Source organism: Xenopus laevis, chromosome 3L (genome assembly GCF_017654675.1).
Source record: "Xenopus laevis strain J_2021 chromosome 3L, Xenopus_laevis_v10.1, whole genome shotgun sequence".
Classification (NCBI taxonomy): Eukaryota; Metazoa; Chordata; class Amphibia; order Anura; family Pipidae; genus Xenopus; species Xenopus laevis.
In genome coordinates, this window is record NC_054375.1 from 77,606,318 (window position 1) to 77,630,190 (window position 23,873).

At 35.1% G+C, this 23,873-nt stretch overlaps 1 protein-coding gene across 2 annotated transcripts in view; it reads right to left on the reverse strand.

The window, feature by feature from the left end:
• The window catches only part of grm8.L (glutamate receptor, metabotropic 8 L homeolog), a 435,368-nt gene that overhangs the window by 288,343 nt on the left and 123,152 nt on the right, over positions 1 to 23,873 (reverse strand). The gene's annotated exons all lie outside the window — the stretch shown is intronic.

Consider the following 23,873-nt stretch of genomic DNA (forward strand, 5'->3'; position numbering starts at 1 on the left):
AGTTACTTTACAAGGCAAAGTTCCTTCTAGCTTTTAAATAATGACATTTCATAATTACAAGATGACCAATGACACTGAGCGTTACGAAATGAGATAAGAGTTCAAGTAAAGGGGATATAGATAAACAAATATATTAAAATATGCCATAAGTAATATCCTAAGCATCTTCTTATTGCACCTCAAGGCAAGCAAACTTCAACAATTGTCAGTTTCAGAATTATTTCGCTTTCACGTTTGATTCAATGACCTGAATAAGTAATTGTAATTTGGGATAGAATTATACTTATACTTTTAAAATATACTTTCTTGTACAGACAATTTATTATTATTATAGCACAATGGTAGCACAATGTGGCATTTCTTACAAAAATTCATAACTGCAGGAACGATTAAGTTGCACTCATCACAACTTGCAAAGGGTGTGTCATATTAGGCAATCCCAAACCCCAGGGAAGTAAGTGGATTCTGGTCTAGGTGTGCACTTCTGCCTATAACAGTCACCTTTTGCTTTAGGCCCACACAGAGTCAGCTGCTGTCACAGGGCCCCCCTCCCGGCAAACCCTGGGCCCCCTCCTGAACTCCACGCCCTGCAAAGAAGATGTGCCGTGGCGGTAACTTTCTTTCTGGGGTAGCCTCCATGAACTCGCCATGCATGCAAAAGACGCATATGCACATAAGACGTGCCACTAACGAACAGTGCAGGATATTTTAAAGGAGATGGAAAGCTAAGGCAGTTTATTGCTAATATATTAACCACAATAGTACAAGCTAGAATGCTTTATTTATTCTGTAGAATGCTTTACCATACATGAGTAAACCACTCTAGAAACACTCTAGCAGCTGCCATATTAGCTTGATGTGACATAACTTCCTGCCTGAGTCTATCCCTGCTTACTCATAGCTCTGGGCTCAAATTACAGCAGGAAGGGGAGGAGGAAGGAAGGAAAAGGGAGGAGGAGAGGCAGAGAGGAGCAAACTGAGCATGCTCATGCCCTGCCCTGGAGGTTTAAGATGAAAACAGGAAGTCTGATACAGAAGTTCATATGTACACAATAGAAGAAAAGAAATGCTGTGTTTCTTTTGACAGAGGACTCAGAGCAGCACTACTTTTAGGGTTTACCTGTGTATTTATATAGACCTTTCTGATAACGCTTACTTAGTTTTAACCTTTCCTTCTCCTTTAAGAGACTTGTACACAGTGCTTAAATATCTAGTCTGTCCCTGGTCTTATATGTAGCACCTTTCCACTGCCCACATGTATTAGATAAATGTGTTATAGAAATTAAAAAATAGGAAGCAGTGAAAAGTCAACAGCAGAAAGGCTCAGTTTGTTGAATCATTATTTAGCATAGCTTTGATAGTAGTTTATTAAGATACCTTTGATGACCTTTAATAATGTCTTATTTCAGTTGTTCTACATTATACAAGTGAGATAGAGAGGTCCTTCTCCATATCCTAGTCAGTGAGTAATAAACTATTACATGTCATATATAAGTTTGTAATAGTATTTTGAACAAAATTATTTTGTATACAAGTTGTCTTTTTGTAAATATATATGGATTTCTTTTGGATTATGGTATACAAACAAATGAGATGATAATGGATTTTACATATGGACACTCAATCAGGACATTGAGACTTTTACAGCTACATAGCTGTTTGGTATAATATATTTATTTTGTACATGTACACTTGATCACCAGTAGGTGCCACTGTTTTATTTCCTGTAAAGGCTGCATTGCAGCACAATTTTACTATCACTGAGGAAGGGACATGTATTCCCGAAACATTTGAACGTGAAAGCACTATGGAATACATTTTGGGATCACCCTTATTGCAGCATTTAAAGGTATTGGCATTCTTTCATATTCTATTAATTTCTGGTATGTGGCTTAGCCAGGGCCATTATCTAACACCACATAAACACAGAACTCTATTTCAGACCCATCCAAACTTATTGAAACAGTAAATACTTCAGAATATGCAGTGTGATATTGATGCAGCTCCTTCTTTGAAGTAAAAGATTAAAAAAAAATCACATCCTTATACATTTTGGTACTTTTCAATAACATTTTTGAAGAGCACCAAAGGTTCTAAAAGATCCAATAATAGCCCTAAAACATATTTGACGATTGATTTCCAAGGAAAATTGACCCTTTCAATAGCAGGCTTTTTTTCTTTTTGAGTACTCTCTGTATAGAAAAATAGTAAAGGGTTGTGCTCTCTAGCCAACCAAGCTTGAAGAATTATAAACTTTAAAAAAAAAAAGTTCACCAGAAGTAGAGGGAACCTTATTATTATTACCACCATTTTTATTATTTACAAGTATTTATAAAGCAACAACATATTTCACTGCACAAGTGAAAGGATAATGAAAAGTTTGGTTGCATGCTTTCTGAAGTATGTATCAACCTGGCACCAAACTTAATTTGCAGAATAATAAAATACTTCTAAAAGAAACATTTACATTATTATTATTTATTTATATAGCAACAACATGTTCTGCAGCACAATACAAAGATGCATCAAACAAATGTATTTAACTAAATCATGGAACCAAATCATGATCTCCAAGAAGATATAATAATATGCAAAATATAGTGTTCCTTATATTACATGTTGATGGGTCAGGCCCAGTAAAGTATGAAGAGCTATGCTTACATTCATAACTGTGACTTCCAAAGAAACTGATCTGCACTTAAATGTCTATGGAATTTAAAACTATTGAATTTGCCAAAAAGCTTTCATCATCACAGGGATTTAAATTATGGTGGTAACCTTTACTACTGATTATCATCAGTATTATCATAAGTACTTTTAATGATGGCATTTTACTCACAAAGTCTTTAGAATGGAACATGTATTCTTGATATCTGTTATTCTGGAGTTCAGGATCTAAGTTAGTCTGAAGGATGCCTTCTATACTTGAGCCAAATGAAAGTTTATATGAAAAAAGCAAAATCAACCTATTCTATAAATTTCATTGGCACCATGTAAAAACTAGGTTTCCCAGGATCCATCCTTACTAATTTAGTAAATTAATTAGTTCCGTACACTTTCCATATCACATCTAACATAATCATGTATTCTGCTCTAATCTAAACAACAGTATGTAAAATGACAAGGATTATAAATGGATTAAAATATGAATGCTACCACCTCTTGTATTCGCATGTTTTCTTGGGTACGTTTAAGGACAAACAATGGAGAATTGTCTCAGATGGCTTCCTATTATAGTTAATCAACTACAGGTATGGCACACAGGCAGGTCCTTGCAGTGACAAAAAAAACAGACGAAATGCCACATGACATTTAACTCACTGAATTCAAAACAAAAATAAGTGTAGGACAAACTGTGCAACAAGCATCCTGTGATATATGTACAATTAGATATTAACAGCTTGGCACAATAATATACAGTTGTTTTCGATAAAATATATGATGTGTGTGGATGTTTTATATTTATTGTTAGAATAGTCCATGAATGATGCCAGCAAGCTTTGGACAAACAAGTAATGGGTTTTACAGATTACAAAGAGATGAGCAAAGAAGAAGTAAAAGGCAATAAATGATAAGAGCATTACTAGAAAAGTCACTGAATGAGTGCCTTGTGATTAAGATGGCTACTAATGGATACTCAGGATTAAAAGAAAAGATATATTGGTGAATGAGACAACAGGAATACAAAAATAGAAGTAGCATGTCAATAGCCATGGATTTTGCAAAAAAATCAACAGAATGCTAACAAATAATCCAAGCAGTCTGCACAGTTCTGACACTAATTACTTCCACGCCAGTTAGGTTTCTATGTGATTACAGGTAGAATCAGTGACAAGAGCAGTTACTGTATGTATAGGTTATTATGCCTCATACCATCTACTGTTATATGTATGATAAAAATGTAAATAACCATAAGAGAGCAATGTTGTGCCCAGAATAAATGCTTCTTTTAAAACCCATATAAGGATAAAAGCTTAATGTCAGTTTTGCTAAAGCAGTGCACTTAAACTTAACCCACAGTATTAAATGAATACTAGTCATTGCTTCTAATTAGCTTTGACACCTCTGGTGCTGTTTTGGTTCTAGCTGTTCTGTATGTAATCTCTAAGCCTTAGAGACACCTACTGTATAAATTAAAACCAGTATGCTCAGTGCTCCTTTATCCAGTTTACTTTCTTTAAAACATCATGTTTTTGTTTGAATTATATTTAGAATCATGCCTTACCATTGTGGCTCTACCATCCTGCATAAATGAATTTTCACACTTCTAACTTAAATAGGTAAATTGAACATGACGGCACATTTTACATATAGTGCATATACAATATATTGTCATGGATATGCACTCAGGGACACCATCAGTAGTGAAAAAATAAAAAGTGTGTGTGTGTGTGTGTGTGTGTGTGTATGTATGTATATATGATGCAAATTAAATACCCTTATTTTTGCACCAATAAAATACCTTGGGGGGGATCAAAATCCGATTTTTTTAAATAAAAAAAAAAACCACAATGTGACCTTATTTATTATTTAAAAAGCACGATTTATTCAGATCTGGGAAAAACCCGATAAAATTAAGTGGATATCAGAATCATTCTATTTTCTCTGTGGTTTTTCAGGTTTTTTCCCGAAAAGCCCCAATTTTTCAGATTTTTGCCCGAAAAGTTCAAAATAGTCAGAATTTTGGGCTAATTCCAGCACAGACCCTAGAAACTTCAAAATAGGATAGGGACCTCGCCTATTGACTGATATACAATCTCAAAAAAATTTGAGTTTTGTTTCCACTAAAAATTTGGATTTTATAGTAAAAAAAAAAAAAAAAAAAAAACTCACATTTTTCAAGTTTTTGGCATTTGGACTTTAATAAATAACCAAACTATTTCACTTTTATACTGACGCATCTCTTAATTTTTTCACCAGTGCGGACAGCACAATTCCATCCCACCCAGTAATAAGAGACATACTTGCCCTTTTACTAATTAAACAAATACTTGGATTCTCCATGCAACAGAGAAGTTTTGTTCTGAACTTTGTCATTATAAAAAATTGTCAGGATATTCCTGGGGCTTTCCAGCAAACATTGTGTGGCCATATATACAGATGCAGCCACTTTGGTTTGTCTGTTTGACACAGAATAACTAAACACAGATATCCCATTTATCTCATTTAACACAGAAAACTGTGTCACAACATCCCATCTAATTAAAGCATTCACCATTGTGAACAATGGTGCTTTGGTATGCTAATGAAAAGGTTAAATGCATTAAATGAGTTAAGATGACTTTAGATAACCCAGTTTCTTCAATTAACCATGAGTCATGACGCATTTAACTCACAAATCCAAGTGGCTTCATCTGTACAATCAAAGCTTTGTTAGAGAGGAGAGACCAAGAGTGATCATACCATCCATTTTTACTCCCACTTTCTTGCCTGCTGGGTGCAAGACCTTACAAAAAATGTATATGTTTGTTAGAGCCTTTTTAATAATACAGTAAAAGTGTCCGCTTAGGTTTAGATGATCCATAAGCTCTCACTCTGACAGTTAGTGGATTTAAAATATAAATTTATATTGACTTGCAACTTATTGAACAGAACCAGCATAAACCCACCCGTTGACTAGTTGCTAGAGATCCTGAAATCCTTTATGGCTCTAATCAAAATGAGAGTTCATTTGTTGGGAGTAAAATGAAGATTAGCAGATAGTCCTGACAGGTCGTCAGTGTTAAAGAGTTAGTAACATAATAAAATAACTATTGAAATGTTGGAGCTCACAGACTTATTGCTACATTTCATTTTGTGCAGATCAGCATTTTGCTCCTGGAATAAAAAGGTGGGTACCCTGTATTATTATTACCGTAATACCAATAAATTCCACAGTCCTGCTTAACAATGGAGGTTAAGGAGGTAAACAAGACCGTTCTAATTAGAGCTACAATCTAATGTCAGAACATTGCAGCCACGTAGGCGATAAAGGAGATCTAATCTACAGGTTCACTGCAGAGCTGGCACTAGATGAACAGCCATTATACAATTCTTAACATATAGCATTTTATATTAGCTTAACTATATTTTAACATTTTTGATTTTTTAATATTGGAAGCCTGTTTTGCATTGCAGGAAAGTTTATTTGACAATTCATACAAAGACCTACTTTCAATGGCTGTGTGCATCTGCACTTTAAGTGCCTATACAGGCTACATAGCAAAATATATGTATGGCAGCCTCAGCCTGAAATAGAAAATAAAAGAAACAGCAGGTTTCACAAACAGGAGGAAGGTGGGTGGATTATGGATGTAAAGAACACAAAAGTTATTTTAATTGTCATCTACAGACAAGATTCCAGCATCTTATCCTATACACATCCAATTTATTGCAATTCAGAGCTTCAAAAGCCCTAGGCCAAATTTCTATAAATGTTTAATGCAAGCTGAAACCTGGAAAGCCACAAACAAAAAACAATTATGTTTTACCCTATTGGATGAATTATAAGATCTATTGAACATTGCATATTGTATAAATCTACTTATTACATTTTAATTATAACTTAATAAGCATTGCTGAAGTGCAGCAGATGTTTGAAATGAAGACAAAGAAACCTATTTATAAAGTCTCATAAGGATAATGATAAACAGACCATGCATCAGTGCTGTAATAATCATAGCCTCTATACTCTGCAGCACCTAAAGACTCTTGGCTTCAGCAGGGCAGATCCAACCTCTACTACTCTACGGAGCACGGTAAAATAAATACTTCAATGGTCACCAATTACCTCTCTTCTTCCCCAATTTTGGGTGTCATTAGCTTTTTTGTAGGTAATTTATGGTAATTTATTGGCAGCACTATCCCAGTTTGTTACTGAGCTGGTTGTGCTTTTTTGCAAAAAAAAATACTTTCAGCAAATTAAAGGAGAATTCAACCTGTAATAAAAAATCCCTCCCCCCTACCCTGGGTCTGGGTAGACCCCCCTCCCTCCTCCCTCCATCCTACCTGCACCCCCAGACAAATGCCCCTAATGTTTTATTAACCCCTCCATGCAGATTCTGGCCTCTGAGTTCACGGCAGCCATCTTCTTTCTTCTGAAATTTTCGTGACTTTTGGCACATGCGCAGTGGTTCGGGACCGGAAATTTACTCCAACTGCACATGTGCCGAAAATGCTGTCAAGGCACGAAGCTTACCAGAGAAGAAGAAGAAGATGGCTGCCGTGAACTCAGAGAATCTGCACCGAGGGGGGACATTTGCCTGGGGGGGAGGATTTTTTTTTTATTACAGGTTGAATTCCTTTAATTTGCTGAAAGTAGTTTCTTTGCAAAAAAGAAATTGGTATATGATCAATCGCCATAAACTTGGAAGTGGGTAATCAGTGTCCAGCCTCAAGAAAATGGTTTAGCCACCGGTTTAGTGGTTTTCTGATCTCTATTGATGAAATGGATTAATTGGGATAAAATTATTAAAAAAATATTTTGCATGATTTTTTTAATTTGTACTATTTCTAATGGGTACTTACTGCAGTCTAGTATAACAAATATCAAGACTGGATTTACTGCACATTCAAGAATATTTTGTATCTGAATTATTAACATCAGAAATATATATATATTTTTTGATAAAGGCTAGAGTGCTAGCCAAAATATCAGTTCTTTTCAATAAGAGAGAGAGAGAGGGGGTGGAGGTAACTCCTTACTGTGCAGAGCTCTCAGGTTTAGTGATGGGCGAATTTATTCGCCAGACGCAAATTAGATGCAAATTTGTGCGATTTGCCGCTGGCAAATAAATTCACGAAACACCGGCGAAAATTCACTGGCGAAAATTCAATTTCGCGAATTTTTCAGCGCAAATTCAACCATCACTACTCAGGTTTATTTTCTTATCTAGTAAAGGGGAGACACTTGTTATCTTTTGGACTTGTTGGAAGAGGATGGATGGTGCTGTAGAGCCTAAGGCAATATACCAGTTATAGGAGAATGAAGAGCTACAGTATAATGTAGTAGAGAGTGAGGGATAGGTCCTGTATTAGCTTGATGTACACGTCACACATATGATAAGAGTAGCTAGAACAACTAATAAGGAAAGCATAGGGTTATTAACCTAGGCAATAATAATCAGCATAGGGATAAACTGATCCAAAAGAAAACCATCACTTTAAGGGCCTTGCACTTTTGGATGGAACCCATTAAGGGAGTACAGCTATAACTATTACCCTGTCTGGATTCATGCCCTGATAATCTGTAAAGTGCGTATGAGTATCAGGTTGGAAACCCTTTCCGTCACTGCATCAGTAAGAAGCCACATGAAATAGTTATGTGTATGTGTTATGTTTTGTGTGTTCTTCTGTGAGCAGCAGGTGTAGGAGCCACTAGAGCAGAATGGTGTTCAACATAGCCTTTTATATTCAATATAACTGTACATTAGGCAAACTAAAAGTCAACATCACATTAGGCTACAAATGCTATACCATGTTTTTTTCAGGCCAAGAAAACTAAAGTCCTTTAGCAGCATAGATACTTGCTTCAGAAAATGTTCACAAATGCTCATCTTCTTTTTAGCCAATTTACAGCTTATGCACTAGGCTGCAGGTTACCTTAGGTTTGGTACCAACATGAAATATACAGCATAGATACAGTTTTGATACAAGGCTTATTTTCAAGCAGTTGAGATTCACAATACATAGCAACACCAAGTCAGTGTATTTTGCTCTGTAACACCAGCTTCTCTTACACATATAACCTCATTTCCCATTGTTTTGATGATTTTCAATGACCTAGAAGCTTCTCAACAGCAGCCCACTGAGCATGTACAGTGCCAGTAACACTCAAAATATGGCCTAACAATATCAGATAATGGAAAGGTGCGGTTAACAATTTTGAAGGTGTTGAAGCCTTACATATTCTACATAGCTGTTTTTTAGGCTAATTAAAACTCAGCATAGAATTAGGCTAGTAACGCTATTCACTGTTTTGAAGATCTCTGACCCCTAAGTTTCTCAACAACAGCCCACTGAGGGCTGGTATTTTAAGTTCCAAATAAAAGCGTTCCAAATAAAATCACTATTAAAGACATCCACATGTTTTCTGGTAAACTCACTTCATAGTTCAGTCTAGTGTCCCATTGGCTGCTTAAGGGGGTCTGGACTGATGCACACATTCAGTACGTGTGTTTGGGGGCATGAGGTCTTGAAATAAACTTGTGTGTAATCATACATACATTCTGTCACAAGCAAATAGTGGGGATCTGCAATTACACTGGAATTTTGTGAAATAATGCTACATTGTGTGTAGAAAAATACATTTGCTGTGTATGGGGGGCTTTAGTGGAAATCTTGTAAATAATGCTGCATTAAGGGGTAAAAATGCTGATTTACATCCGTTTTCAACCCTTTTAAATTTAAAACATCTGGCCTTTTTTAGCACAAGATCATAATAGCAGAGCATTCCATTAATGTCGTAAACATTTTTCTACAGGATGTGTAGTGACGGGTGTCCTACTTTAAGGACAGGTGACAAGAGTGTCTTTGAATTAATCAAATTTCTTTGTTGACTTTGGAGATGAGTCATCTTTCCCTATTCAAGTCTAATTCATTCTGTGTGACTGCATTACAAAAAAGCAGCAGCATCCCCTCCCATAAAGCAAAAGGCTGCATTGTACGGTTATAAAGCGAAACTTTCATCGATTCAGAGCAGTATTTTCATTTATAATATTGGCATTATTTAAGAACCACTGGTTGAGACAGGTGTCAGATAAATGCAGAATTACAGGGAAAGAGAAGTCTTGCTGCTTGAGGAAAAAGAGCTATTCATACTTTTAACATATCTTTTTCACCAAAGCTAATCTTTATCTGTTAAGATTTTCTGATTCTGCATTAATATATGGTTCTGAAATGCAGCATATAGAAAAAAAAACTAATTTGCACAACAGCAGTAATAATAAAACAGGTTGGGAAAAATGTAAACGATGTCATAAATAAATTGAAGATGTATTGAATTTACAGAAATATCAAGAGCATTTTATATCAGCAGTTGCTGTTGATCCCTAGCTAGCATTTAATGCAAAATACTCATGCTGCAAAAAAGCTTATACTCTGTGGAAGCCATCGGCTTCTTAGTGTTTTCACAGCTCAGAAATATCCCGATTAAGAAACATAAAAGGTTTAGGAATTAACTTCTTAGGTATTAACTTCTGAGGAATTAACTTCATAAAACCTCCTGAATTCAGAGTCTGTGTTCTCCCTATTACTTATTTGTGTGTTATGCATTATAACATGTCCCTGTATCAATATAAAGCGTTTTTCTACAGTGAATAAAATGAAAATGGATGGGGTAAAATGCAAGCAATAAAGAATGAATTGAATAGAGGCACTGAGAGAGAAAAATAAAAGATAGATATACACTATAGACAAAGAGATAGATAGATAGATAGATAGATAGATAGATAGATAGATAGATAGATAGATAGATAGATAGATAGATAGATATTTAGTGTGCTCCCAACCCCTCAATCTCCCAGTTTAGCCGCCAGATTTAGACACAAGTCTCCGGTGGCAGCTGGTGAGATTTTTTATTTTTACAAAATAGATTGGCTATATAGGCACCGGAGGGACACCCCTTTAAATTTGCCACCCTATGCACAGGGCCTTGGGTGCCCACACCTGTATTTATATATGTAATTATAACTGAAGGCATTATTGTCCCCTTCTGCACTGCTGGTTCAACCCTTTATATATAATTTAAAATCACTGAAAATGTGTAATTAGGTAGGCAAACTTGTATATTAAGATTCACGACTACTTTAAGGAGGGACTGATTTATCATACCCCAGTATTTTTTATCGAGCATTAAAGGAGAACCAAACCATTTCTATTAAAATCCCCTACCCTACATAGACCCCCCTCCCTGGCCACCCCCCCCCCAGCCTAGGTATTACTCTTGCTAAATGCCCCTAACACTTTTGTTATCCCTCGTTGCAGATTCAGTGCATCGGAGTTCACAGGCGCCATCTTCTTCTCTTCTGTAATATTCGTGAAGTAATCACCGTAATGGCGCATGCACAGTTGGAGCAGTCTACCGTTTTTTTAACTTCTGCGCATGCGCCGAAAGTCACAGAAATTACAGAAGCACCAGAAGAAGACCTGAAAATTACCAAATAGAAGAATATGGCGCCTGTGAACTCCGTGAGTTAGTAACAGCGGAGGGAAGGTGAAAAAGTGTGAGATTAGTGGCAGCATTGTGGGAGGTGCAAATATGAAGCAGAGTGAAGACGGAAGTGGATGGCTGGGAGCCAAGCGTTGGACACCAATAGAACTTGGACTGGCACTAATTTTTTTTAGTTACGATAATCGGATTTATTTTCTAGCATTTTATAAACAGTTAATTTAGTAAAATTCCAGCTGCTTCTCCAGGAAGGTTACCCACAGGAACCAAGGAAAATGTTTTCGAATTATAGATGAGCAACAACTGCAACCTGCAATTTGCTGTTAGCTAACTGTACATGCTGCACTTCTAAGAAGTCATATTACAAACGAGAGTTCATTTATTGTGATAAGTGAAACTGCCCTGTTTTGCTTTGTTGAATTTTGCAAAATCATGGAAAGATTAACAAAAAAAATGCATTGGAGTCAATGGGTATTTTTTCTCACAACCAAATGCATTGAAGTCAAACGGCCTTTTCCATATCTTTTCCTGTGTAAAAACACATTGTTTTTTTATGTCAAAACAAATAGCATGGTGAATTTCTAGTGCAGATTCACAAAATTTTTGCTGCTAACAAAAATGCAAATTTCACTGCAAAAAAATTTTGCTCATCCCTACGCATTTATCAACACTAGGTAAATTTGCACCTGTGCAGTAACAGGCAACAACCAACACACATTTTGATTGTTTGTTATAGGCTGATTTTTTTTGCATATTGTTGGTAATTGGTATAGTGTTATCATATTGTTATCATATGTGTTATCTTAATGCATTATATTAATATTGAACATATAAATTAGCTTCCCTGCCAGCCCCTTTAAAGCTAGAATAATAGTTGTATATTACAACAAAGCAGGAAAGCAATCCCACATAATCTGTGGAATGAGAGGCCAGACAGCAAGAAGAGTAACCCCTGCTATGATTTCTATATGCAGGGGTCAAGTGATGCTGGAAAGAAATGGAGGAATTGACATGCAGAGAAGAACATCCAGAAATTCTGGACAGATAGATAAATACGTGCAACAGCATGACGGTATACATTGTAGTGTTGATTTGTATGCCTCACAATTTATAATTCCCTGAAGCATAAATGTGTGTTGTATTGCATGTTCTGCTCTAAATCAGAAATGCCAACTGTTTTTGAACTACAAATCGAAATCTAAGGATGTCAGGGGATTCTGTGAAACATAGGTCCGAATATGCAAGAAGAAACACTTCTGATCTGGATGTAATGAAGCATAAGAAGACAGGCTAGGCTACATTACCTTGAAGTGAAGCACGATAAAAAAATGTATGCCAAATAAATTGATGTAGGATTTGGGTGGTGCCCACTGATATGTTGCATATGCTGTGTGTTTAATGTGGATCATGTTATTGCTTTACTGTGCAAGATAACCACATAGGTGTCAGACATGTTTACTCTGTAAATGGGGGATATTAAATGCATATAGCACATATCTGTGAAGCTCAAACTGTATTAAATATGACAATTAAATAATTGAAAAGAGTTAATAGCCTTTAGAAATAAAGATTATGGTTAGTTTGCACTGTATAAAAGAAGCTTACAAGCTGATATCATTTTGCTTATTAATTAAAAAATCTAAGTCTAAAAAACTTGATTTATTAAAACTGCAAACAAAAACGTGAAATGCATAGAATTTGTTGTATACTCATAATATTCAATGGGTCTACCAACTCAAAATAAAAAAAGCTTTTCCAGTTTTGATCCTTAATAAATCTCTATAGTTCTAGTTTTCAAATATGAGTTTTAAGTTAAACAAAATTGTGATAAAAAAATCGGAATTAAAAAATTGATAAGTCAGCAATACAGTGGTTTTTTTTAAATGTATGTTAATGAAAAAAAATAAACCTAAATGCAAAGAACAATAGAGTCTCTAAACCTCAACAGTTACCAGATGTGACTATATATTTAGGGTAAAAATAATGGCAATAATAACACCAGAGAAATCCAGTGCTCCCAGTACTGACAGTCTTAACAAGATAGATTATAATTCTAATTAATGATCATTGACTAAATAAAAACATGCAACTGAACACTATTCTTCCACCACAATGCTATTTACAAAACTTACCATGCTATACAATTTTAAAATATTTATTATACCTAGCACACAAAACACAGTTCTAAGAACCTATATGGTCATTGCTCCATTTGGTGCAATGTTCTAATTAGATTCTTCTAGAAAAACTTTAACAAATGGAGATAACTTGTATCGGCATTACCTTGGGATGTCCTTCTGCCCCAAAAACTATGCTAGCTTTGAACTCATTTGTAACCCTTTGTTTCTCTACTAGCTCATAAAATACCAAAGACAAAGAAAATTATTCAGGTAATTTGATACACGGGTAATTTCTAAGTAGCACTCGTAAAGTGGTGTTTGACAATAAACATTCAACAAAAAATTCAAAAAGAAACCAAATGTATCTTAAAATAATACAAATTAAATTAAAGCTGTAAATTATTGGAACATCATGTAAAAATATATATAATGCATTTTGATTCTGTGTTGCTGCCATGGACATTTGGAAATTCCCTCTGCAAACAAACTTCTATGGACTACTAGATGCAAGCATATTACAAGGAATGCCCCACTGGAGTTGACATTTTCTTAGGCACCCCCAAATGAATAACATTTTTAACTTTTTAGCCCAGGCCTCTGCAGTGAACAATTTAAGGGGGTTCCACCATATTGACTTTTGATATTTACCTGCGATTCCTTGCATTGTCCTGGACAGAAGTCAGAAAATAAATGATGGTGTGCATACTGTAGGTATATCATTACACAGAAAATGTACTGTGGTGCATATACTGTATTTAAGTCATTATGCGCACAAGCATGGCAGTACCCTTTGATTCAACTATGTAATGAGCTGACAGCTAAAAACTGCCCATAATATATTGTTATTAAAATGCTTGAAACAAAGTGTCTAGATAGGGTTGTGTTTCTGTTTAACAATTGTTTCAGCTTCACATTGCTAATAAAGGAGATATCATAAACATCAATGAACATTTGCTACCAAGACTAGAAAGTGATTATCAAGGGAGAAAATGGTAAACAATAGCTACCAAAAGATCATTTGCTGCAAAGGAGATTATCAACAATGGCTAACAAGGGCAAAGATATTTAACATCTGCTTCTGATGGTGGAGATAGTGAACAAATGCTTCCAAAAAAGCAATAGTAAACATGTGCCACTAAGGACAGAGAGGACAAACACTTATTCAACAACTACCTGTACCTTTTGCTCATACTTTTAATACAGATATTTAACATTCTGTACATTGTAAAGTCACTCCTGTGTATTATGAAGATCAACGTTTTCATGTGAAGTCTGTCAAATGTAATTTACTCAACAATACTGAAACAGATTAGATTGATTTCCTGTTAAAGTGAGGCATTATAAAACCTTGGGCAATGTTAGCCTTCACGACCATAAACAAGTAATTGTGTTGAAAATGTGTTTTGTATATTGTTAATTGCACACTTTTCTTTTTATAAATGCTGGTTAAAGCTATTTTGTGACACGGAAATGGACTATAAATAGAGTTGTTCATAAATCATTGTTATATCTGCTGTTTATGTTCTGGGACTATGTTTGACACCACTTCATTTACTTAAATGTAAGTGGTAAGCTGTCAGGGACAATATGTATAAGAGCGCAGCTAATTTTGTGCATCTTGGTGTATTTGAAGCTGTTTCTTAGTTCTTGGAGCATAAAATATTAAACCCATAACCTGGACTTGATCCCAGGGCCGGGTGTTTCTAACCTTAGGCAAGTCGCTGCTATATAATATATTTGCATTTCAAGAGCCAAGCCATATGAGGCCAAAAATGGTTTTGTACTAGTGATGGGCGAATTTGCGCTCGTTTTTGACGCCGGTGTCTATTTTTGACATCAGCGTCTGTTTTTTTTATGCTGGCGTCCGTTTTTTCCGACGCCGGTGATAAATTTTTTTTTGATGCCTGTGAATTTTCGCGCCCGTTTCGCGAATTTATTCACTGGCGGCAAATCGCGCAAATTTGCAGCGAATTCGTGCCTGGCGAATACATTCGCCCATCACTAGTTTGTACCCTCTCCCAGTGTCTGTGAGGTTTCCTCTGGGCAGTCCGGTTTTCTCCCATACATACATACATACAAATTAAATGTCTTCTGATAAAATTTACTGTACTGTGTGTCTGTGAATGGGGCCACAGACTGTAAGCTCCACTGGGTCAGATACATTTGTAAATGATATATAATCAATGTGAAGCATTGCAGGAATGTATCAGCGCTATATAATTACTAGTAAAAAAAAAAAAAAGAAAATAAAAAAAGAAACACCTTTGCTCAACTGAATGTGCTGTTTAACAGTGAAAAGCAAAATACAAAATGCTTACCATTGGCAGAGAGCACTGTGTCATATATTGCCACGGACACTGACATATGAAGCCTGGACCACTGTAACATATTTCTTAGACAATGACATATGTTGCTAGTACCAGTGTGTCAAGAACTGCTGGGGCCACTGTGACATATTACTGGGTCACTGTAGGTCATGAAATATTGGGGCACTGGATCATGAACTGCTGAGTCTAATGTGTTATAAAATACTGTGGTGGATGTCAAACTAATTAAGTGGTATGATAAAATACCTTAATGTCAAATGAGCATGAGTATAACTAACTTCAATACAATACATCAAGATTCTGACGAAGGGATCATCCTATGAATAAAGGTCAATCACCTTTAAAATACGCATTTTCTCTGGTCAGCCAGTAAAACAATAGTTAGCAATTACTACCAATTAAGAAAAGAGACTGCATATCATAAACAAGTAAATCACAAGTATATAAAATGTTTGAATTAGAAAACCTGAGACCATAGTATCCTTTGGGAGGGGCGGGGGAGTTTGTGTATATCCAGTGCAAATTTATACACAAAGTCACACCATCCAGAAACAAAAAACACAATGACTTTGGGGACCAGTGCACACAGTTCTAGCACATGTTTCCAGGTACCCCATAAGCCTGTAATGGTAGGTGAGTCAAGGAAAGGAAGACACTAGGGTTAGGGTATCAAAAGTGCCAGAGGTAACTTCGTCTTTCAGCCACCTCCTTGCACTAATACCATACTGTATATTTAACCGTACTGTATATTTAACAGTAAATTCCTCAAATACCAGATCAATCTCATCAATATATTCCTCAGTGTTAGGCCAGATTTGTGCTCTTTTGCGATGTAAGCAGTAGTTATTTTTTACCAATGAAAACTCTCTTTCATACCAGAGGCCCTGTAGTTGTCTCCTGTTTAAGGGACACCTTTTGTTAATTGTTGGTGTTAAAATGCTGGTGTCACTGTGTCGTGAAATGCTGAGACCATTGTGTTATTTAATGCTGCATTATAAAAGTGGCTGTGGATAAAATAGTTGGGTTTGCATGGGGTTAACCATGAAAAAGGGGCTTAAGCTAACAGAGTTAGAAAACTAATAATAATTAAAACAATTAATTATATATATTTTTTTTAAAAATTGCACATAGTAAAGGTTTTTGGTCTATTTTCAGCATGTTTAGTCTCAATGCTTTCCCACATTATGATTAAGACCTTGTAGGGTCTGAAGGTGAATCCATCCTGTTTGAAGTGTGTCTGCTTACTAGTACTAGATACAGGATGCATGACACCTCAGAGTTAAGCATGGTGAGGGGATATTATTTTGTTTTATATATCCTCCAACACCGATGTGACTGCAGTTTAAAAATGCTTTCTAATATGCAAAGGATTTACATAGTTAATTCGGGTTGACAAAAGAAAATAGACTATCAAATGTGAACAACTTCAGAAGCAGTCCATTAATGTTCTGAAGTTTGTTACTGGTAAATGTTCATGGTTACATTTGATGAATCAGGGAGGTACCATTGCAGGAAAATAAGTCACACCTCTATGAGATTATTTGTTAAATAGAACAATGAAAATATGTTATTACTGCAGGAAATTAAGCCACACCTCTGAGATTATTTGTTAAGTAGAACAATGAAAATATGTTATTACTGCAGGAAATTAAGCCACACCTCTATAAGATTATTTGTTAAGTAGAACAATGAAAATATGTTATCACTTATTTTCAACATTTGGTCAGCAATTGTTTTTATTGCTGATGCTTTTGTAGTTTTATTTCATAGGAATATGCACAGCCAATGATGTTGTATTATCTGGAATCTCATTAGGACTTTACCTGCAGGCTTTTTTTTCTGTCTTGGAAACTGTGGTGATCTACTGTATATGTTCTTTTCAATATTCATGTATTTTGAGACAGATTTATAATACAAGGTTATTCTAAGGGGACCCTCAGAAAAGCTTTCATTAAGGCACTTAAAGCTAAGATTGACAGGTCTGAATTATTTAAGCCTGTTAGTGAAAAAGAGATGTGTACCAGGGGGAATACAAAGCAAAGATATTTAAAAAAAAAAATGCTTTATTACAAATTATACCAGTGTATCAGTTATATGCTTTTTGTAAGACAATTTAAAAAAAATATGTAGCTGCTAGTTGTGATAGTGAAGTGCTTAACTAATATAGATAACACACTCTACTCTTCATCCAATCATAACCCTAGACTCTAATCAGTATTTATACAAATAACTACTGAAATACCTGCAATGCAGTAAAAATATTGATAGAGAAAAGCAGAGGGTCTCATCACTTGCTTTTATAATCCGACCAAAGGGATTGTATTGCTTCTCTTACTATTGGCTGTAATCTATATTACATTGTTTTACGCAAAACTTCTTCAGTGAGGTATAAACAATTTAAATAAATTAAATAATTCTTCTTTAAAAATTGTTATAGTTTACAGGGAATCCTTTTCATTCCTTCTGAGAATATTTTGTTTATGCATACAAAACTTTAGGGTTTGTGTACAGCTTGCGATTGTGATTTATCAGTTTAATTTTATTACGTTTAATATATTAAAAATGGCACTCAACTGTCGATAAAATGCAAACATCTCCTCTGAAAAGACACCTACTTGTGCATTCAGGTAGCTAAGCCACCATATATAGAGTGAGCAAACCAACCCTCTGTCACTCATTACAGGAATTTACTGTTCCTCTAACAGGAAACAATTGCTGCTGTATCCAGAGTGCCCTCCTTCTGCCAAATACTATCCTCTATACTAGATACTGTTGGAGCTAGGGGGACGGGTGATCCCAGCAGATATAAGTCTGGATTAATTTGCAACTGCCATGCCACTTTTGTTGTGTGCAGTTAGGTTCCATAATGAATTCATAATTTATATTTTCAGTTGATATATTATTGTATTGTTGAATATTTCTCTCTTATTGTGATGATCCTTGCTTGGCTTGACTTAAGTTACCATAGAAACCAGCTATAGCTTCTCTAATATTGACTTGTAAATATTGTTTGCCATTTGTGATTTCCTGCACTCTGCTTATTTATACCCAGACCACATTCACTGGGACTACATTCAACTGTGAGTGCTATTTATGTTATAAAAAATGCTCTTTCGTTAACTGGTAACAGTGTTACTGATAAAAAAAAAAAACTGAAGGATTTTCTCTGTCTAGTATAAAAAAAATTGTAGAGTACAATTCAAAATATGTAGCTACATTAAGTTAAAGGAAAACAATACCTTCAGAATTAATTAACTGCATTTCATATACAGGTAAAGTAAAAACATCTTAGTACATGGGAGGTGTCTATTTAATGTTTATGCACAGGTGTTTTTTTAAGTTAATCAACCAGTTTACATAAATTGCATGGCTAAGTGTCCAGACCTCAGTAACTCAGAGGGCATGTTGGACAGGAACTTTGATAAAGACTGCTCAGCTTTCTGGTGTTTTAAGAGGTACAGATACATTAGCAACAAGGGGAAACTGTTGACCAAATGTGGCTCCACTATATGATTTGTGGTATATTTGCAGGGTACTACTATATAACCCCACATTGATTTCTGCTGTGATGTGTTATGCAGTAATCTATAGCAACATGCTACAAAACAACAGAATATATTGCAATATAATGATATAATACAGTGCCAATGCATTATATGATGCCATTCAAAATGGTGTGACTTCTGTGTCACACCATTTTTTACATTAAATAGCAGGCACAAGGCAAACAGTGCACTATTTAATAGTTTTATGTATTACCTACATAAAAATGGCTATACTCACCTAATATTGTCGATGAAAGATAATAGTTGTTTTGTCCATACCTCAGTCCCCCTCCCCCAATCATGCTCCAATTCACCCAGAAATGTACTGTAACTACATATGTATTATAGTAAAGTAATACCCCTTATTATGGTAAATATGTACTTTTGCATAGTATTGCATTTAGATACCCCGCATAACATTATTATATCATATTTGTTTCTATAACTTTTTATGCTTACAGGGTTCTGTTTCCAGCCTCGTGCTTCAAATATACAGGTATGTGCAAGTATCTTTGGGAATTATTAAAAGAAAAAAAAAACAACACAAAAGAATTTTCAATAAAAAACCTGACAAATAAAAGCTGTTGTGTGTCAGTGGAAATTGTCTCAGACAACTTTTTTTATTTTCCCAGTTTATTAAAACATTTGAGGGGTCATTCTGAAAGCCCCTGGATGCAAATACAAGAACACCAAGAGGTGCAAGAGCACATGCCTACGTGCCCACCCCCACACTCACCCCTTTTGAAACAAACACGGTTAGGAGTCAGGACCAAGGAGGAAGCTGTATGCAGCAAAGTCCAAGTCATGGTATCTAAATTGTTAAGAAAGTTTGTAATTAGTTTTAGGCAATAAAATCCGGGAAGGCAGCGAGCAGCAGGGTCAAAGTCAAAGCAGGAGGTTAGGAGCTCGTTAATCAAGTAAGAACAATATTTAGGAGCACCCAGTACCTATATCTGGCCATTAAACCTGGGTCTCTGGAGTCTTTTTATTTAATTTTTTATGCATTGCAGCTGCATCAGATAATGTCAGAGCGCCGCCATCTTAGATACCAAGCAGAGCACTCCGCAATAGAGCGATCCTGGCACTCACACAGTGGGCAAAGTGCAAAAAATATTTAATTAAAGCACTGCAAGGGGCATTGTGAATGTCCCTGAGATTTTCAGCAATGCGAATGTGACTATTAATGGAAGTTAAGATACTATTTTTGAACCTTTTCTACTTAATCGTTTTAAAAAAAATCACCAGCACATCCCTACTCCTGTAAGATTTGCTTGGTGCTCAGTGTTGGCATCCTCCCATAATACTAATATAGAAGGATTTCCTGGCACAAAAGAGCTAGTGCAAACAGTTAGATCCCTGCTAATTTATTACATATTACATATACTGTAATGTTTCATCAGGCATTAACTAAACCAACTGAATGAGCTCATATCAAAATGTGGGGTATATTTTCCCTTTCAATAGAAGCACACAGATTTTGTTAATGAATATCTGTTGAATAACAAAAGAAGAAACAGTTTAAAACCACACAGTGGATGTACATGTACAAGTGAAACCATTATAAACAAGCTTTTAAAAAAAGGAAAGCAAAAGTACAGGCAATGTTCAGTTAAAGACTTGGCAAAATTGTCTTATCACTATTAAATATTGGATTTAGAATTATTTTTAAAATAGTACAAGTAATATCATTTTTAACAAATACTAAGGGGCTCATTTCTTATTTTTCAACAATGTGTGTAAAAAAATTTTTTTATGTGAATTGCATTTGCATCTTGGCAGGTTTTGACGCTGAGATTTTTTGTACTTTTTTTTGTAAAAAGCATACGCAAAACCTGAACAGATTATGAATGCATCACTTTACTGAGGACAAGGCCCACCATTCTTTTTATAGTGAAAAAGTGTGGCTGCGTGTGACAAAATCTTAAAAAAAAAAAAGACTTGTCAATCTATACATAACATATATATCCATATATATATCTATATATCTATATATCTATATATCTATATATCTATATATCTATACATATATTGTTCTTTCCCCGAAAAACATTTTAACATTAAAAATGAACCACACTTTTCTATTTTTAACTTTCACTAGTTTTGCATTCTGTCATGTAGATCAGCCAAGATTTTCTCTAGTGATATCCACTTCCCAATCCCTTTCCTAATATCTTCTGAATCCCACTTTAATTACCATCTTAAGCATTATAGCCTTCTGGACAATCTCCAAATGTAATATGTTGAAATCTAGCTTAGGCTAATAGAGATCCTGTGGACTGATTAATTAAGATAGTACAGTGCAGCCTGAGAAATAATCTCTTTCTACTATAGAATCTGTGGTAGTTTTAAAAAGTAAAACAAGCGTTAAAGGTTGGCAGGCTAGTTTTGTAGAATGTTTTTAAGCAACTCACAGTTTCTTCTGTAGTACAAGCTTAAAAAGCTGTGAAAGTTTAATTATCTTAATAAAATGAACTGTGCAGCTAGGGAGTCTCTGTCAACATTTTACCAGATATGCAGCACACTTTTGGGAAAAGAGCAGCGTTTATCGCATTATGCACCCATGATGAGCAGTGGCCCAAGTAGAGTCAGACATTAATCTCTAAAAACAGTTTATACTGATTTGCATGTTTTATATAGCTATTTACATGGTCAATGTCTTTATGGAGTCCATGCTTGCAAGAGGGTTCAGATAATACAGTACTCAATCAAATCAATCAAAGTACTTTTCAAATGCAATGAAACATATTCTTTGTAACACAACTTTAAAGAAAGCTGTAACTTTGTATAGGTATGGAATGTGTTTTTCAAAAATGAAATGAAATAAAAATGCATTCCTTTTTCTCTGTACTGGAACCTGTTATCTAGAATGCTTGGGACGTGGAGTTTTCCGGATATGGGATCTTACTGCAAAGTGGATCTCCTTACCTTAAGTTTACTTAAAAATCATTTAAAATTTAATGAAACTCAATAGAATTGTCTCCAATAAGGATTAATTATATTGTATTTGGGATTGTGAACAAAAGGTACTGTTTTGTTATTACAGAGAAAAGGAAATCATTTTTAACAAGGTGAATTATTTGATTAAAATGGAGTCTATGGGAGATAGCCTTCGGAGATTCCTGGATAACTGGTTTCGGGATAATGGATCCCATGCCTGTACTGATAAAACTATCTTGTACATGTTCCAAAATAATATATAAGTAAGCCTTAATGGAGCCAAAACAATCCTACTGGGTAATGGTATGGTGATTAATTATGGAAAGGACCCCTTATGTAGAAAACTCACTGCCCCTAACATTCTGAATAACAGGACTACATACAGTACATGTGTTTTAATGGTGTGGAGGTTCTTATAAATCTTTATTCTTTCAATTATTATGGCAATATATAACAAATTAATTTTTCAGAATGATTATCTATTTCTATTCTAAACAACTCAATTAGTTAAAGATAAAAAATGTAATTTTAAAAATGATAAAAAAAAAATTGATTCTAATAAAGCATACAATACCTAACTACTCATTGAAGGAAAAAACCCCCACAAAAAAAATTAATCTGTAAACAGCCTCTTTGACATCTTTAAATATCTGCCACTCTGGTTGCTTAAAAGTAAGGCTGCAACACCCCCTTAATCACTTAGGATATCTTCTCCTCCTTTTACACATTCAGCTGCTCCCTCAGGAATTTCCTTTGATGGTTGGCTACTGAGCATGCCCAGTTCCAAGTTAAGGCAGGAATTCAGATTACAAAACATGGCCACTCCAGTCTGTTCCTATTTTTTCTCCTAACCTCCTCTTCTGAGTTCATCTTAACCATTAATCCAATCCAAGCAAAACTTTGTATTTTAGTAAGTTGTGCCTGTGTAAGCCTGCGTTCTTGATTACATGAACCTTACAGTGCGCATGTGCTGTTTGCAGATGTAAATGTCACTTATGATGTGTCAGAGGGAAAATGGCCACCGGGTGAAAGCTGTAATTTGTTTTAGGAAAATATTATGGCGTTGTCAAATGGAGGGGATACATGCAGTACAAATTATGACATTTTGATGGGGAAGATGTGCCCAACTTACAGTATATACATGTTAGGAAAATATAGGGTTACATGCCCTTTGAAACCCCATAAGTGTATTGTTACAAATAAATAGTTTGGTATTACTTACTTGAATTGTAGACTCCATTTATAAATGTTTCCTTACAGTTATTTACCAAGGCTCAATAAATTAAGCAGAAAAATTGCTTTTAAAAATAATCATTGGTGTGACCTCTTTCTCTATTCACACCATTATTTGCATCACATCGAGCTTCCTGCTTTAAAGTCCTTTGAAACATAAATACTAGCATAGTAACAATGGAACATATCCATTATTTATACTGGATGCATGTTATGCATAATAAAATTTCTTGCAATTATATTTACACTTTTTTTTTTTAACAGAGCTGAGACTGTACAAATCTACTTACAGTACTAGAAGGAGAGGGAGTGGTACAAAAAAATAAAAATATGCTGAGGGTACATGGATAAAGTAATACAGAGGTAGCAATTGAAATAAGGCAAATAATAAAATGTGGGATGGTCAGGAATATTATACCATACCATAACTGAGTGCAAAGAAAAGGGAAGGGAAATGAATAAGGCTGCAAAAGAGCACAAAGTAAACATAATAAGGGAGGTGAGACAGATTGGATGGTGCATAAGAAAATGAAGGCACTTGTAGAGAGAGGTGAAGGTTGATAGA